The sequence below is a fragment of the Euwallacea similis genome, chromosome 8 (genome assembly GCF_039881205.1).
Source record: "Euwallacea similis isolate ESF13 chromosome 8, ESF131.1, whole genome shotgun sequence".
NCBI classification, from domain to species: domain Eukaryota; kingdom Metazoa; phylum Arthropoda; class Insecta; order Coleoptera; family Curculionidae; genus Euwallacea; species Euwallacea similis.
Window position 1 is genome coordinate 1,099,929 of NC_089616.1, and position 17,934 is coordinate 1,117,862.

Below are 17,934 nucleotides of genomic sequence, written 5' to 3' on the forward strand. Positions count from 1 at the left end.
TACCCGATTGCGGTCAACCGAAAGCTTTGAATTTGTCCTTAAAAAATATTGGAAAATAAAGTAGCCAAAGATGAGGTGGTTATTACTAAGACAAGTAAGTGTTCGTCTTCGTTTTTGTACTTTCGCAATTAGTACTCACGTTTTTCTTAATATTAAATAACTTGAGTAAATAAAAAAGCACGAAAACATCATCTTCGTGGAAAGGGCTTAGAGATTAAAATTCCTTTTTAACTGCTCAAAGAAATACGTAATCCGCTTTTTTCGACATTTTTTGAACCTTCAAAGCCAGACGGGAGGCCTACAGTGTGTCCAAAATAATCGCGTAGTGCAGTAATTTCGAAAAGGTGAAAATTGCCTTCTGGTTTTGTTAAAGGGAAAATAAGTTGCCCAATAATTAATGGCATTAATTATATTTTCAGGATTTAGTCATTTTAGGAAACCCAGTTTCCACAAAGTTCGTATTTAGTTGTTTTAGAGTTCAACGGATCAAGACGGAATGGTAAAATGGATCCAGCTTTCAGCCTAGGAGAAGAATAGCGGCGTTCTGGATAATCTAAAACTCTCAGGAAATGAAAATTGAAGGAGAAAGTAGCCACAAAGTGCTTATTTCAGGTGAACTCTCTAGGTTAAAGTGCACTTAATGTGAAATATAGCTACACTTAATTATTCCCAACTGGATAACCAAATTACGGTCTAATCAAGAGAAAATAAATTTTATGGTAAATTCGATTGGTCGCTCTTAATTGAATTATATTGGAATAATTGGCAAAGAAGAATAATACTGAATCCCAGTAAATTTTTATTTGGCTGAACGTATAAAAAGGAAAATTCGGAAATTCATTTTGCGGCTACCGGAGAACATTCAGTTGTATAATCTTGGCGAAATGTCATGTTGGTCATTTACAAGAAAATCAGATCCCATCATGCTTTGAAAAGTTTGAGTATATTAATCGAAACATCTACAAAGAGTACCCCCAATTGAGATAGTCAAAATGCCCTTTGATCTAAATTGAAAACCTAACTGAATGGGCATGTAAGTACACAAGTTATAACCCTCTAATGCCAATTAGTTGTGCAAATACCCTTACCCTCCACCCCCTGGACCAAAAAAACCCTTAAACCGCTATCTTCTCAACTATAATTTTTAACTTTAAAACTGGTTTTTCCAAAAAATATGAAAAAACCACAAGTATATAGAAAACCCTTGCGCATTCGCCACATTTTTTTCATTTTTTTTCCTTCTAATTTTAACTTAAAAACGATTTTTAAAAGTTCAAAATGAAATAATTTTTTTCGGAATAGACTGCAGTCCAGTTTTTTCTTCTAACGATGAACATTTTTATTGCAAATTTAAGTGAATATAAAATGTGTCACTTTTTAAGCTGCGCCGTATTGAAAAATGCAAAAAATTCAATTTTTTTGGCACTTTTTTCAATACCGAATTAAGCATTTGGCCATAAAATGCGATAAATAGATACTATTGGATTATAAAAGATGCATCAAATGCCCAAAAAAGCGGAAATGCTTAATTCGGTATTGAAAAAAACGCCAAAAAAATCGACTTTTTTGCATGTTTTCGATTTAGATCAAAGGGTATTTTGACCATTTTAACGGGGGGTACTCTTTGCAATCTGCTCTATTGTCGGACCATCCGTTCTGACCGCTATATCAATAAGCATCACTGAACTGCAATCTTCTGTGCGTAATTCAAAATATCAGTGTCTAGTCGAAAAGTAATAGTCACAATCCTTTTTTGAACGTTCCTGAAGCGGGAAACAATGAAAAAGGGCAAAATAGATGCCCTTTAACGTTGAATCGCAAAAATTCCCCAAATATATCGATTTGTGTGTCCAGTAAGCCCATTAAATTTCACGCTCTAAACATTACTGGCCCCTAAGTGATATACGTTAGCAGGCAATAATGCAACGTGCCCATTGAGCAGGACAATATGTATTATGTATTTACTTTGCAAGTTAAATTATTTCTCTTTCTCGTAAAGTGATAATTATTAAAGTTGTTTAAAGCGATGTCTGTGCGATGTTTTCTGTTAATGCTGAAAAAACTGTCCCCGAAAGGATCTGAGAACCGGCCAAATTGTCGCAGGAGTGGCTGGATAAAAATCTTCATTACCTAAATCCAAATAAGTCCTGAGCCATTTTCAATACGATTTAACAGTTCTGGAACTCGTTTGAAAAAAATTCACAAAAGTTTTGAGGCCGTTTTTTACAGTTACGATAGTCACTAGTTAGTTACAAGTTCCAGCTATTTTTTTACAACTTTTAGGCTTTATAATAGTGCTTTAACAAATACAAAAGTCGATTTCGACCGAGGCTCGAACTCGACTCCCTCCACACAGCAGGTAGCCATCCAGACCACTTTATTACCGTGGGAGTTCGTAATATTCTATATGATTTAACTTTCCAGTAACTCGCTTTAATGTACAAACAACCTTAAGATTGGTTTTTCAACGTACAGTTAGCGACAGCTGTCAATTAGCAACTAGCTGGCAGATTATTTTTTCGACCTGATGTTAAAACTTAACCGGCAGTTGAGAAGCTATCTGAAATACTTCCGCAATGAAAAGAGACAATTTGACTAATGGCCACCCTTAACTGTAAACCACTTCACATGCAGTTTAGCAAGACATTGAAGAACCAGCACTTTACCGTTATTTTCCATCAATTTCAGTTGTTTTTTTGGAAGCTTTTGAACGCCATAGAGAGAAGACTGCATACACTGTCGGCAAAAAAATGGAGAAACAATTCAAAATTATCAATAACTCTGCAAAAAATGCTTTAAAGATTTATTCGTCCTATATACAAAATTTATTTTAGCTCGTAAGTAATATTCCTGTATGTAAATATTTATTTTTGATTTTTTTTGCTAAGAGTGAAGTAATTGATAAATTGGGTACGGCAAAAAGTAAAGAAACACTTGTTAATAACTTTTTTATATTTACAATGACTAGTATCTAGTTGTGTATCCTTTATTTTTGGTCACGTCAATGCATCTAAATCCCATTGATTTGATCAGGTTGTTAACGTATTTGGTAGTTATAGAAACCCAGGTTTCTTTCCATGCAGAGAACAGTTCGTCTTCATTTTTAAATTTGCCTAGATTTCATTGGCGTAACTGCCTAATTGATCCCATAGGTTTTCAATGGGGTTCAAATCAGGACTCTGCGCTGGCCATTTCAACATACAAATCTGGTTTTGTGCAATCCAACGTTTAACGACCCCAGCAGTATGCTTCGAGTCGTTATCATGTTGAAATGACCGCATGGCATATTCGATACTACTTTGTACAAAAATTCTGGAAAATTGTTCAAATAAATTGCAATAACAAAAATATCTCTACTTTTTACCGCACCGAATTTATCAATTTTTTTTTTACAAAAAAATTCAAAAATAAATATTTATCTACAGGAATATTGTTTACGAGCTGAAATCAATTTTATATACAGGACTATAAAATTTTTAAATAATTTTTTGCAGAGCTATAGACTATTTTGAATTGTTTCTCCACTTTTTGTCGATGGTGTACATCAAATTCTCTGCTGTTAGATAATTTTTGACGGATATTGCATTTTCAACATTTTTCTTTAACAACAGTTTTTTCTCTTTTTTAGCAAAGTCAAATTCTTGTTCTGAAGTTTTGGACGTTTTTGCTACTGTTTTAATCTCAAATAGCGCTAATAGACTTCAGGATGCCCACAATTTTTGAGCTCCGAGAACCCAACATTAAAAAAGGATTTCCACTGGTTTCTAATTTGGTTCGACATTTATGTAAATGGGTAGCATTTTATGGACTATTTCCCCCTTTTGAACTCAATTTGGATCTTTTAGCTTAGATTAGGAATCTGAAACCGTCTTAGGAGATTAATGATAATTACCGACCTGTCCAGGTTTCTCTTCTCCTTATAAACCTCCCAAATAATTTCCCCATATCCAAAAATCTAATGAAGAGGAATGCGCCCTCATTAACCCTTGAGAGGGAACGGCATTTTCAATCGCACCTAAGTCCACTAATTCTATTATTGCCATTAAATCTATTCGGATCATTTGGATTTATCTTAAAATATGCAGGTTTGTGGCATGGATGTTTACCAACCAAACACCAAATTCCAGTTTTCTAAATTTATATTCCGGCTCTAAAAATACATGGCCCCTGTTTCCAAAACATCCACTGTTACAAATCATTTACTCGAGTATTAATAGGAATCCTTTGTTGTGATTTGAATGATAATAAGCATTTAATGCTCGGAGGATTTACGTTGATATACATACTATATACAGGGTGTTAAACATTATTGCAGCCTTGAAGGCGATCATTTTCAGTGACTAGAAATAATAAATTGAAAACGGGAATGGGTACTGATAGAGCCTTCTAACACTCTAGTCGGTTAAAGAGTGCATTATGGGACGGGAGATGAAAACGTTTCGTGCGAGAGAAAGATGAAAAGCACCACCATTATTTGCCTCTGAAAGGAGTTTCCGTTCCTCAATTACGAACCAATGACTCATGTACTTGATACGACGTTGATAAATATCTAGTTCACGTTTTATTCATTAAAACTGTTATTTATCAAGATACCAAAGTGGACTTCGTAGAGTTATTTTTACGTTTTTATTAGACGTGCTGTTGACTTAAAATAAAAATAAAAAATCTTATTGGGAATAAGTGAAATGTTTGTTTCAGATGACAAAGCTATCGGAATCGCCGGCTTCTCGCTGGCAAAGATACACCGCCGGATAGTTGGACAGAAAATTAGGTAAGATTTACTGTGATAGCAGCTATGAACGTCCAGAGCATTTCGTTAACATCCAGCCGTGTCCGGGGTGTTCAGGTCAAGCATCAAAACTAAAGCTATTTTATCGCACATTGTAGAAAAAAAAAACATCTTGAATAAGGTCAGTGGGCGATTCTTCTGGTTGCGTGGTGGCATGAAGCTAGTAAAATTGCCCTGGGTTTTGTTACCGCGGAAATTTGACCGCATCTGGAAGATGTGTGACATCAGTTTTAACAAACAGGGCCTAAAAATCGTGTTGATTTATTTTAAGCGTTTTGTAGAGTGATTTTTGTATCATCTACTCCGCTTAGGAACATAATGACAAATTTATTCGAGTAGAGGTAGGAAAAGTTGTATTATATATTTCTCTATACAGGATGTCTCATATTCGACTCTTAACATAAGGATCTCGGAGGAGATGCAGCGTCTGTTAAATTGAGGCAAAGTTGCGTCTTTATGAGAGGAATACTTTGTCTTTTTAATTTTTTAAATACTCCAATTGCTTCTGGAGATCTCCGGAAAAAGACGAAAATTGCTCATTTTTATTTTTCCTGCTTTAAATTACAGAGGAATTTGAAAATGAAGGGCACTTTCTTAAGACATTTTTTCCCGTGCTACAACATGAAAAGAGTTTTTCAGAAGTACGACGTTTCGGTTTTTCAATACCATCATCAACGTTTTTTCTAAATAGGGACTAGATCGTTTTATTACGAATTCAGCTATTCATTGATAATTGAAAAACAACCATATGCCACATTTGCCGATTTGTGACGTCTAGATCAAAAATATTCATTCAGGAGAAAAAATACCTCAACATTTTCACATTCTGCATCAGTGCGTCCTACTTACTCCACTTTCATGGTAGAAATTGAAAACCCCTATGTCAAAATAAATAGCTAAATAAATGTCAGATATTGGTCACATGACAGGCATGGACGCCTCGGAATTGGTGTCACAAACGCGGCCTACTTGTCTATTTTGAAAAATCTTTCGTTGATGAAAAATCATGCTCTAGTAGTTAATGTATTAATATTCGTTGCCAGAAAACGAATCTTTCTAACGAAGAAGAACGCGATATTTTCAAAATCTGCTACTCTTCAAATAGAAATAGTAATGTTGCCGTTCAGCAATATTTGGATACTACCCAGAACGTTTGCAACCACACGGAAGTTATTTCAGATTACTGGACCAAAACCTGCTAACTTATGGTACATTTAACAAATCAAGAAATCGTTATACACCCCATCTGGATGCTGATCAAGGAGCGGATATTATCAATGCAGTGAGAAAACCAGTTTTTTTATATATAGGATTTCGCGCACTAGTTACAAAAGTAACTAATACTATACAGGGTTGTTCAAATGTCCCGCATAAAATTTCTATCTTTTTTATGAATGACTTTTTCGAAAAATGCTGAAACACGAAACTTCATTGAAATCACTGTTCAACTTTTGATGATAACATTCATCCTTTATTTGCAACCCCTTCATCCTTAGCTACCCCAGCTTTAGATATTTATATATTTATGATTATATGAGGGTTCTATGAAAAGGTCTTCAAAAACTGTCTTCAGTGGTACCAAAAAAATCTGGATCTGTTCATTCCGTTTCGATAAAACAAGTGCTAATTATTTTTAAGGACAATACCCTTTTTAATAAAATTAGCTATTTTAAATAGATAACTACCACTTAGCTAATTTCATTTAATGTAGTAAATGTTGAAAATGACCTCCACCTTTCACCTGACATGCACCGAGTCTAGGATAAGTATTATCTACTGCACTACGAATATTTTTGGATGAAATATTATTTATTTCCATCCTTATCCTATGTTTAAGGTTTTCCATGTTTTCGGGTCTATTTTGGTGTATCCTTTCCTTTAAATACCCCCATAGAAAGAAATCGAGTGGTGTAAGACATTTACTACATTAAATGAAATTAGGTAAGTGGTAATTATCTATCAGCGTTTTTCGAAAAAATCATTCATAAAAAAGATATGAATTTTATGCAGGACATTTGAATAATCCTGTATATTTAACTTATAACAACTTTGAGTTTGTTTAAAGTTAGTAACAATCCCCGAGCTTCTGTTAGATATTTCGAAAATGAATTGAATATGCCTAGAGCGAACATTTGGAGAACTTTAAAACGCAATAACTATAAACCCTACAAAATTCATGTAAGCCAGACTGTAAGACCCGGCGATAAAGTACGAAGATTAGAGTTCTGTTTATGGATCCGAGAAAAAATAACGGAGGACCAAAACTTTTCGAGCAAAGCGATCTGGAGAGATGAATGCAGTTTCTCGACAAAAGGCATTTTTGAATAGACACAATGAGCATTAATTTAATTTAACCTTTAAATTTTTGAATATAATATTAGTGTGCTTGCTTGATTGTTATCAAATGTTAATTGCATTACCCATGGTCATCTTGCAAACCTCATGGCTCATCAGCAGCAATGAAGAAAGCTCATCCACTATGTAGGCAAAAAAATTTATACATCAGACCCTGAAATTGGAAGATCGCGAGATAGCTCGAGATAAATGGCCCCAATATATCAACAAGCGGTTTCACCCATGTCTTATGCTCCACACCTTCATTACACGGTCGTTAAAACAAACATCACGCCAAATAACTGAAGAAAAGGTGATGTATTTCAGGCCATTTATTATTCGGGTATAATCGACTTACTACAGACAAGATAGCGAATTCGGTATTAGAGAATATTCAAAAAGTAGCCGGAGGAAAATCAATCGAACAGTGAATGACCCTTTTCCCTGTAATGCCGTTATCCTGAGAAATGGAATTTTAATGGAGGGCTGGCAACTGTTCAGAGCTCCTATTAAAAAACTGGGGCAACCGATGTTGCTGACTCCAACTTGAGGCAAGAAAAGACGTTCACGGCCTCGGTGGGCGAGAACAATGGCCTCATCACGTCCGGCTGTTTTAAATTGAAAAAAGAGGAAAGAACCGAAGAGGATGACCGTACTCGGCCGGGTTATACTGTACGGTAAACTTTGCGATCAGGTCCTCTCCCTTAATCTCGTTAGCATGGGTCAGTGTATACTTATCTGTTTCTGATTGTAATGGTAATCGTGAATGACTCACGCATTTAAAGCTGTTTTAAGTAATGATTCTCTCCACTGTTGGCTTCACGAATCGTCAAGTTCAAAAGTTACTAAACGAACGCTTCTCCTTGGAAAATCAAAATTCTTTATTGATTTATCTATATATATATTTATTAATAATTGTTCGATATTTAATATTTTGAATAACCATTGGGCCATTTATCGTCCTTGACGTGAAACCACTCAGGAATATTAATTATCTGTAATGAAGTACGAAGGTGGCATTTCAGTCAGCTTTTAAATGTTTTGTCCAATTAAAACTAACAAAAAAGCTCGAAAGTTAGAGTTAGTTGAATTAATTAATTAATGTTTAATCGCTTAAGTGTTGTGTAACAAAATTTGTGGTTTGATTGTGTAGGCATCAAAGAAGTATTATATGACACAAGAAATCGCAATTAAGAAAGGTTTCGAAATGAAAGAAAAATTGGGAACATATAGGGGTTCTAGGAATTGGGAGAGAGATCGTCTGACCAAACTGACCTCGAGACGGACCCGAATGGAGTGTGGAGATCTCGAAAAGCGGTCCAAATGGACATACAGTGATTCGCACATTTGTGCAAACTGGTTAACAATTTTCTGTTATGCCTAATTTTGCAAATCCAACATTTTTTTAAAATCTCTGTTAATAACAACAGGATTGATTTCGTTGAACTCTTAGTAAACAAACATTTAGCATAATAATTCTTTAGCTTTACATTTTTGAACTGAACCGGTTCGTCTCGAATCTTCGTGTAGACACTTTTGTGTCTCGGGTTATTTCAGTGGAAATTTCGCCAAAAAAAAATTCTCTAATTGTTTAATCAGGCATTATTAATTTACTTATTTTTCTCACATATTGGATATATTTCTCTTCCTTAATGGTTATATTCTATTTCTTTTCATTGCAGTTTGAAACCATTGTCGAAGTTTTTGAGAAATCAAATAATAAAATCTCTGCAAGGAAGACTTTATTACCGTGAAATCTAAAAAAAATACGAGTGCTCTATCGGTGTAATAACAACGTTTTAAAAATCTTCCAGAGTTTTCGATTGTGGCCTTAAAAAAAATAGGAGTGGCCCTAAAAAAAATCCGAAACCAGAAACGTTGTATCATTCGCTTTACTCGATCAGGAGAGGTTGATAATGCTGTCCAAATTCAACTTAGCCTGCGAGATATTGATAATACAGATGTCAGTGCTGAAGTAGTACGAAGATGTTTGCGTAAGGCCGGATTAAAAGCGACGAGAAAAGTAGAGAAGCCAGTGTTAACGAAACGCCACAAGTTTCTCTTCCCTTGAATTTTGTAAAAAAATATATAAAAACTGCAAAGAAGAAATGTGGGATAATTTGATTTGGTCTGACGAATCCAAAATGAATAGATTACCGTCAGATGGAAAAGTTTAGGTTTGGAACGGAAAGAAAGAACCCTTGAGCACTCGAACAGTCCTCCCAAATGTAAAATTTGGTGATGGGAACGTAATGATTTGGGGTTGCATGACGTCAAGTGGTGTTGGAGTGCTTTATAGTATTTCAGAACAGATGATTGCTAAGGATTACGTTAATATTTTCGAATACAGTTTGCTAAGATACTGCCAAACTCACTATACAGTGGCTAGCTGATTGTGTTTTTAATATTATAGGATGGCCCCCATAGTCACCTGACCTTAATCCAATAGAGTACTTGTGGGGAATATTAAAAAGATTTTTAGCCGATTCTGTAGGGGATGTTTCAAATTTCGACCAACTTTGGGAAAAAACACAATTTGCATGGGACAGCATTGATCCAGAACAGTACAGAAATTTCGTGAGAAATATGCCCAGAAGGATCCACGCAGTTTTGAAAGCTAAAGGAAACCGTACCAAATATTGAAAGACTTTTAAAACACAGGAATCATATAATCGTCCACCCTCGGTATTTTTTTTTTAATATTTAATCAATCATGCTAAAGGTCAATTTCATTTTTTTGGAGTTATTATTTTGTGCTAAGCTAAATAAAATTATACAAAAAAAGTTTACTTGACTTCCCACAATTTTTTCATGAAGTAAGTAATCAAATAACTCAATTTGTACACAGCTGTGAACGAATTTGTGAGTCACTGTAAGTCACACGCAGCCGGTTCAAATTTCGGGGACGAAGCATCAACTTCGACTTGAAAGAACACATGAGTCAGACCTATTCACTGTTACCTTCGGTGGCATGAACTTGGGTATTGCCAAGGACCCCGAGTGTAGAAGATACTTCGAAGGTGACGACGAGACATGGAACCAGACAGACATTTAAATTGTCGGACTATACCCAGATGTGGACAAATTTAGTCAGTGTAGCTCATATTAAATTAAATTGGGGGGGCTATAACTATACTGTCGATAAAATGTTGAGAAGTAATTCAAAATGGTCAAAAACTATACAAAAATCGATTTAAAGATTTAATCGTCGTGTATACAAAATAGTTCTCAACTAGGTAAATGATATTCCTTTATATGAATGTTTATTTGTCGGTTTTTTTTGCTAAGAGTGAAGTAATTGATAAATTGGGTACGGCAAAAAGTAAAGAAACATTTATTAATAACTTTTTTATATTTATAATGACTAGTACCTAGTTGCGTATTCTTTATTTTTGATCACGTCAATGCATCTAGATCCCATTGACTTGATCAAGTTATTAATGTATCGGGAGTTATAGAAACCCGGGCTTCTTTCCGTGCAGAGAACAGTTTGTCTCGATTTTAAAATTTTTCTAGATGTTGTAGGCGTAACTGTCTATCTAACTGATCCCATAGGTTCTCAACGGGGTTCAAATCAGGACTTTGCACTGGCCATTTCAACATTCAAATCTCGTTTTGTGCAATCCAACGTTTAACGACCCCAGTAGTATGCTTCGGTTCGTTATCATGTTGAAATGTCCAGCACAAGTGCATATTTCCCTTTGCAAATGGATACATTTGATTCTGCAATATGTCCAAATACTGAAATCGATCCACCTTTCCTTGTATTCTAATCAAGGGGCCAACACCACACTCACGAAACCCAGAAAAACATTCCCACACCATAACATTTTCTCCGCCGTGTTTTATTGTTGGTAATGCGTATTTAAGGTCTAACCCACACTGTTTTGGCCGTCTCACCCGCCTTACTCTATCTGATCCGAACAAATTGAACTTGCTTTCGTCTGCGAATAACACAGTCCTCCATTTAGAAATACTTCAGTCAGAATGATCTTTTGCTGGACGTTTTCCATAAAGCCCCATACTGCCCAAGCGATAGCGAATATTACAAACCGAGGGCGATATTTCTGGGCATTTTTTCTTCGCTGTAGCGGAAGACGCAACTGGATTTGCTACAACGAATCTTTTCATTAGTCTGTCTGCAGCGGGGGTTGTTTTTTAGATCTTCCAGTTTTCCTAGGGGTTTTCACTGTTCCACAACGTTTTAAAAGTTGAAATCATTTTACTTATCACACTTCGATTGAGATGAAACTGTCCAACAATTGAAGCCTGCTTTTCACGATTAATGAATTTTTCTATCATATTTAATTTAATATCTTCAGTTGAAGTATGACCCCGCGGTATTTTCATCACTGCTCTGCACAAAATTGCGGAGAATTGTTCGAATAAATTGCAATAACAAAAATATTTTTCTACTTTTTACCGCACCGAATTTATCAATTATTTCCCTCTTAGCAAAAAAAAATCAAAAATAAATATTTATGTACAGGAAAATTGTTTACAAGTTGAGAACAATTTTGTATACAGAACAATTAAGTATTTAAATCATTTTTTTCAGAGTTATTGATGATTTTGAATTGTTTCTCGACTTTTTGCCGATAGCGTAGGTTTACTTGTTGCAATCAGGGCACGCAGGAAAGCTGGCTCAATGTCTTAGCTTTCCTGCGTGCCCGAAGCAGTCCGTGGGATAATAAATTCCATGTCCAGTAGGCTCGTCGGCTTCATTAAGTAGACGAGACTACTGTAACCCCAGTTACATAGGTGCAACTTGACAGGCCCATTCTCGAGGATTATACGTGGCGAAGGCAGTTTTCTGTCTCCCACTTCTTGCAACCGAAAATTAAAATTTGTCTAGACCATATTTGACGTCAGATTTGCCCTTTTCATTGGACGGAGCCGTCCCAAACGCGATAATATTTTACGAAAAGGACTGCGAGTCGGCATCCTTTTTAATTAAAGAAAGAGGATACGAACACCGGAATTGAGTTCATGACATTGAGAGGCAAAGGATAGACAGAGCCTATATGGATCGTGGTATTATTGGTTTACAGTAAAAGAATGAGGGGATTCGAAGATGAGGAGGCCCGGCGAGATAAGGACTAATCGAGCAAATGCGAATCAAAGGCGTTTACAAATCTATAAAAGAACAAATGGTGTTCAACTCCGATATGCTATCATGGCTATCTCTTAAACGGCAAGAGTTACAGGGTCGGTGAAATTTTAAAAAATGTGCCAAATTTAATACTCTTGTTACAACTGAAAACAATGTTGCCAAATTATCTTTAGTTTCCAAGAAACTTAAATTTGGTCAAATTTAATTTTCTAAATGAATCGAAAACTAAAGGTTTTTCAGTAAAACGTTTGATACAAAAACGTCATTTTCACACTTTATTTCATAGTTTTCTTATGTCTACAAACCAGTAAAGTTAAAAATTTTAAATATAGCTTAGTTTTTTAGATGATGACAACAACTTGAGTTTCTTAAATACGGACCTGTACATGTTTTACCGATTTATTATTAATTTTCTATGGCTTGATTAATTATTTATTTGCCTGCATAACATAACAATTACATTTTTTACTTAGAACTCCAGGACTGGCATAGCTTATTAAGAGCAAAATCCAGAATCCTTTTTTTGGCCTAAAACATAAAAAATATATATCGTGTGATCATTGCAAAGGGGTTACTAAGGGCTTTTAAGAATTGCCAAAAAATGTACAGGTCCGCATTTAATAAACTCAAGTTGTTGTCATTATCTCAAAGACGAAGCAATATTTAAAATTTTGAAATTTACTAGTTTGTAGATATAAGAAAACTATGAAGTTTTCGTATTAAAAATTTTACTGAAAAACCTTTAGTTTTCGATTCACTTAGAAGATTAAATTTGACCAAATTTGTTTTTTCACAATAACTCGGAAGCTAAAGATAATTTGGCAACATTGTTTTCAGTACTAACAAGGGAATTGAATTTAGCACATTTTTTCTAGTTTAACCGACCCTGTAACTCTTACCGTTTAAGAGATAGCCATGATAGCACATCGGATTTGGAACACCCTGTATGGTGGATTGGTGCGATTGTCTTATCAACGCTATATCTATGTTCGTCTTGGAGATACGAAGACGGCTCTAACGAAGACTTCCCAGTGAATTTTACTCAACGCGATTAAAAAAGCCCTAAAAAATCTCAATTAGCAAATTAACCTCCATTAATCCCGCACAATAGCATCACATTAGCATGAATGCTATCTAAATACCTGTGGCGCATTTTTTAGGCGGATAAATATAACAGAATAACGATTTAATCGCATTAAAGGTAATTAACATTTCACGCCGTTTGTTTTCAACCACGATATAATTAATAGAGACTATCGGAACACAAAAATAATAAATTCCCCAGGCAAAGGCTAAAAATAACACCATTTTGACGTTGACCTTGTTTCTGCTCTATATCGTGCGAGATCCGAGTTGTATTGTTTAATGGTGATCTATCACATTACATTTAATGATTGTTGCAATTTTCCTTTAAGGTAAAAGACATAAAATCTCCATAAAAAATAAAACGCTTGTTGACAAGTCAATTGGAAATAAACCAAAATTGTTTTTTTTTTGCTTCCGATCAAATTTAATTAATCAAAATGATGGATGTTTGGCTCGTAGAATTCTTTGCCTCTATAGGTCAGCAATTTCTGGAAATAACAGAATTTCGATGCTCCATTTCTTTTAGAAATCTGCAGTCATTTAAGGAGGTCATTCGTTCTCGGTAAATCATACTCATTCGCCTAGAAACGTCAATTCGACCTAATTACTATATAATATTTAAATCATCGCTAATTGCCGCCATTTGTCTTTATCCAACGTTTCTGTATCTTCTATCTACCTTGAATTGCTATTAGGCACCACATTTCAATCGACTAGTTAATGTCACAGGTGCAGAAAAAGGATCAGGCAACTTTGTAGAGCAGACTGTAGATCACGCGTTAACACATCGTCCCCTTGATTGATTGGGATTAATGAACAAAGATGTTTTGGTAAATAACAAAGTTATCTCATTCTTTTAACCAACTCATCACACGCATACGTGTGCAAAATAAAAGCAGTGCAGGTACTTTAAAAAAAAAAACCTTTAGTTTTGAACAAATTTCAGTAGTTTATTGTTTTTGTAAGAAACATAAAACTTCACTAATTACGCAAGGAAAGGCAAAACAGCTTATAAAAAAACCCTTATTAAAAAAATATATTTAAGTTCTTCTGTGGAAAATAAATATTCCAAAAAAATAGCAGTCTTTCTTAAAAGTCAGAGAGAATGGAAAGAAAAGTATTGAAATTAAAAAAGTAACTTACTTAAGTAAACTAATATTAACACTTTGGCTTGTACCCTTTTTGAGCAATAACAACCAAACATCTCCTCGGCATTGAGTCGACTAAGCGTTGACACCTCTCGACTGGAATTGCATTCCAAGTATCCTGAACAGTTTTCCACAGATCTTCATTATTGGTTAGTCTTGCTGCAGAAACTCCTTTTTTAACATCTGTCCATATGTGCTCAATAGGGTTAAGTTCCGGAGATTGAGCAGACCACTTCACACCTCGATCCTCTGTTGTCGGCAAACTATGCCCTTGCTCTTCTATTCGTGTGTTTAGGACCATTATCCTGCATAAAAATCCACCAGATGGGCATATTGAGGTCGGCATAAGGAAAAATTCCATTTTCCAGGATATCAGCACAGACAACTTTGGCCATGATCCTCTCAATACGATGTATCCGACCTATACAGTAATACGAAAAACAATTTCACACCATTATGGAGGACGCACCATGTTTTATAGTTTTCAGGGTATACTTTGGGTTGGACTCAGATTGTGGCGGTCTTCCAACATATTGTCTTTGTCCTGAAAAACCAAAAAGAACAATTTTTGATTCGTTTGACCAAAGAATATTTTTCTATCTAGATGGAGGCCAAGGGGCATGCTTTCTTACAAATTTTAGACAGTTGGAGATCTGTCTGTGAGTTAATTCAGCAACTTTCTTTGGACATCTCCCACGTAAATTTCCTTCAACAAATCGCCTCCGTACTGTAAAAATGCTCACGTTAACTCCAATTTGTGTTTTTATTTGCTTAGATGTTAAGAAAGGAGACACTTTCATCACCCTCTGTACTCTGTCTATCATCTATTGACGTGGTTTTTCTTCTTCTACCTCGCGTTTCCGGTTTTTTTACAAATTGTACGGCATTGCTGATTACTTTAGCGGAACATTTTAATACATTTTGAATAAATTTATAACGTTTCCCTTAATTTCTAAGTGCTAAAATCCTGTTCCGCATTTCTGTCGTACAATGAACTTTTCTACCCATAGTATTTCGACTAAAAATCGTCAATGTACAGTTGAACCTTACTACTTAAGTTATGTTTACCTTAAATGAAAACTTTAAAACGTTAAATTAATTCTAGAATGAAATTACGTAGTATTTTAATGCGTACTACAGTCAACACTGCTAATCTTTTGCACAGGTGTATAAATATCAAATTCACATAAATAGGGGAATCCCAAAAAGGTTTCAACATAAACTGTCTATAATTATACTCATTCAAGGCCTGATAGAGTATCGTGAGAAGGCTTGAAATTTATGATTCCCGAAAAGCATTACCGAAGTTAATAATCAACCTTCTGCAAAACTGGTCTTAGCGCTGTTATTATTTTGCACACCACTATATATAAATAAACTATGGTCCATACGTATTTTAAGATGTTGCATCGTTTAAGAACCCCTACGTGTGTTTGAGGCGTTAGTCCCAAACAAAATAAAAGAAATATTAACAACCCGCCTTAAAGGCATAAAATACATTTATACGGGGTGTCCATTAAACATACGACAAAAATTCAAAGGGTTATTCTCTGGTCTATCCTAAGAATATTTTGTCCTTTGATGATTTTTGAAAATACTCTTTGTTTCGAAGATGCAGGAGGAGGAAAAATTTTGACAATAACAACAGCTAGGGTGCAAGAATCTATTCTTCCCCTCATTGACTGCCGAACTCTCTCAAAAACATCAGAGTCGTTTCTTATTGAGTTACACCCACAATGATCCGATTTTTCAAATCTTCCACATTTTCCATCGGAGTATTATAAACTAATGACCTTAGATGCCCCCATAGGAAGTAATCCAGGGGATTTAAGTCCGGAGATCGAGCAGGCCGTAAGTGATGTCCACATCGACGACGATTCTTTTTTACCGATGAAACGAATTTCTCAAGAAATGGATTGGTCGAGGTGGACCTCATAATAGCTACTTTACTCGAGGTAGTTATTTTCAACGGTTCTTGTAGATTAAGAGCTTTATGTAATATTTAGTAATAAAATGTTGCTATTGTTGGAAATGTTTCTCGCTGTGTACCTTCGGAGCGCAGAGGCTTTTTAAAAATCCTCAAAGAACAAAAAACTCTTAGAATAATCCAGGGGATAATCGCCCGAATTTTTGCCGTATGTTTAATGGACACCCTTTATACTGTTTAATCGAACAATTTAAACTGCAAAAAAAGCCTTATATTTTATATTTAATGAAATCGTTTGGTATCCCGAACATGCAAACGGATTTAACCCTCGTGTTTGGCACCCCTAACAAACGAACTCCACCGCTGGGGAAAGTTTCACAGGGAAGATTTTCTGCCATCCGTCCTATATTATGCTTTGATATATACAACTTTCCACCGTGTTGCGAAAAATCGATATATGCTGCCGAAGGGAAATAAAATAGCAATGTTAGTCCTGATGTAATGTACGGCCGTTTACCTACTTGAATGGGCCTCAGCCAATGCTGTCGAAATGTGAAATTTCCATTAAGTCCTGCGACGCAACGTTGTTCATGTCGTGGGTTCAATTTACATGCATGTGCCATGGTTTATTCGTTCTGGGCTAATGGGCTGTGGACTACGGGGCTTCTTGCCGATGGACATAACGGTAATAAATAAGCAGTTACAGTCAATTGCGATATGACTGCTTCTTTTCGTTGCAAAATGCCACAATACAATCGTCGTTTTTAACGGCTGCTTCACGCGAAATTAAAGCCAAAGTTTTCCAGGTTCAGATTCGTAGAAACTTAAACGTAATTTCTCTCAATAAAGTGGCAAATTGAACAGGCGTTTAAGTTACGTGATTCGATTTTAACTGGAAAAGTTTCTGCGTCGCGGACGCATCGGATCTGACCCAGATTTCACAAAACCGACCGAATGAATGTGTTTATGTGATGTGAACTTGATCTTTACAGCTATTTTGCCTTGGTGGCTTAGCGAAAGTCGCAGGCGTTTCTCTTTTAAGCAATTTACATATGTTTTAGACGGGATTTTGAAATATTGAAACAGCCTCCAGCGAAGGAAAAGCTTCTGTTCGGCCATAAAGGCGTTAGTGACGGAGATGTGCAAATATTTCAGGGTTCGTACGAGAAACGTGTTTATGTAAAGCTAATACTGAATCTGGCCTAAAAAGTCCAGTCGTCCAGGAGGATTCAGCGGTCCATTTTAATTTACGACCAGCTTTCATACCCATAGAATCGAGGAACTGACCTTCATGTCGGCGGCCCTTCTCCCAATATGTATCCCACGCAAACAAAATATGAAATTATTATACATCCCATTTTCCTCCTCTCGTATATGAATTTACTCCAAAATGGTTTTCAAAGTTCATGTTCTGCCAGTCTTAGAGCATTTTATTCGACCTGACGGCTGTCTTCCCAGAACTTTCTTCCTTCGCAAGCTTTAGGGTGCTTCACATGAATATTCAAAAATAAATAAACACAAAATAAAATCGCCGCAA

General features: G+C 35.6%; 1 protein-coding gene across 2 annotated transcripts in view; it reads left to right on the forward strand.

Annotated features, from left to right (window-relative positions):
* The window catches only part of LOC136410483 (uncharacterized), a 111,328-nt gene that overhangs the window by 70,496 nt on the left and 22,898 nt on the right, over window positions 1–17,934 (forward strand). For both annotated transcript variants that reach the window (XM_066392660.1, XM_066392659.1), the window contains one exon: window positions 4,699–4,771. The gene's annotated coding sequence lies outside the window, so the exon portion shown is untranslated. The remainder of the gene's footprint in view (window positions 1–4,698; window positions 4,772–17,934) is intronic.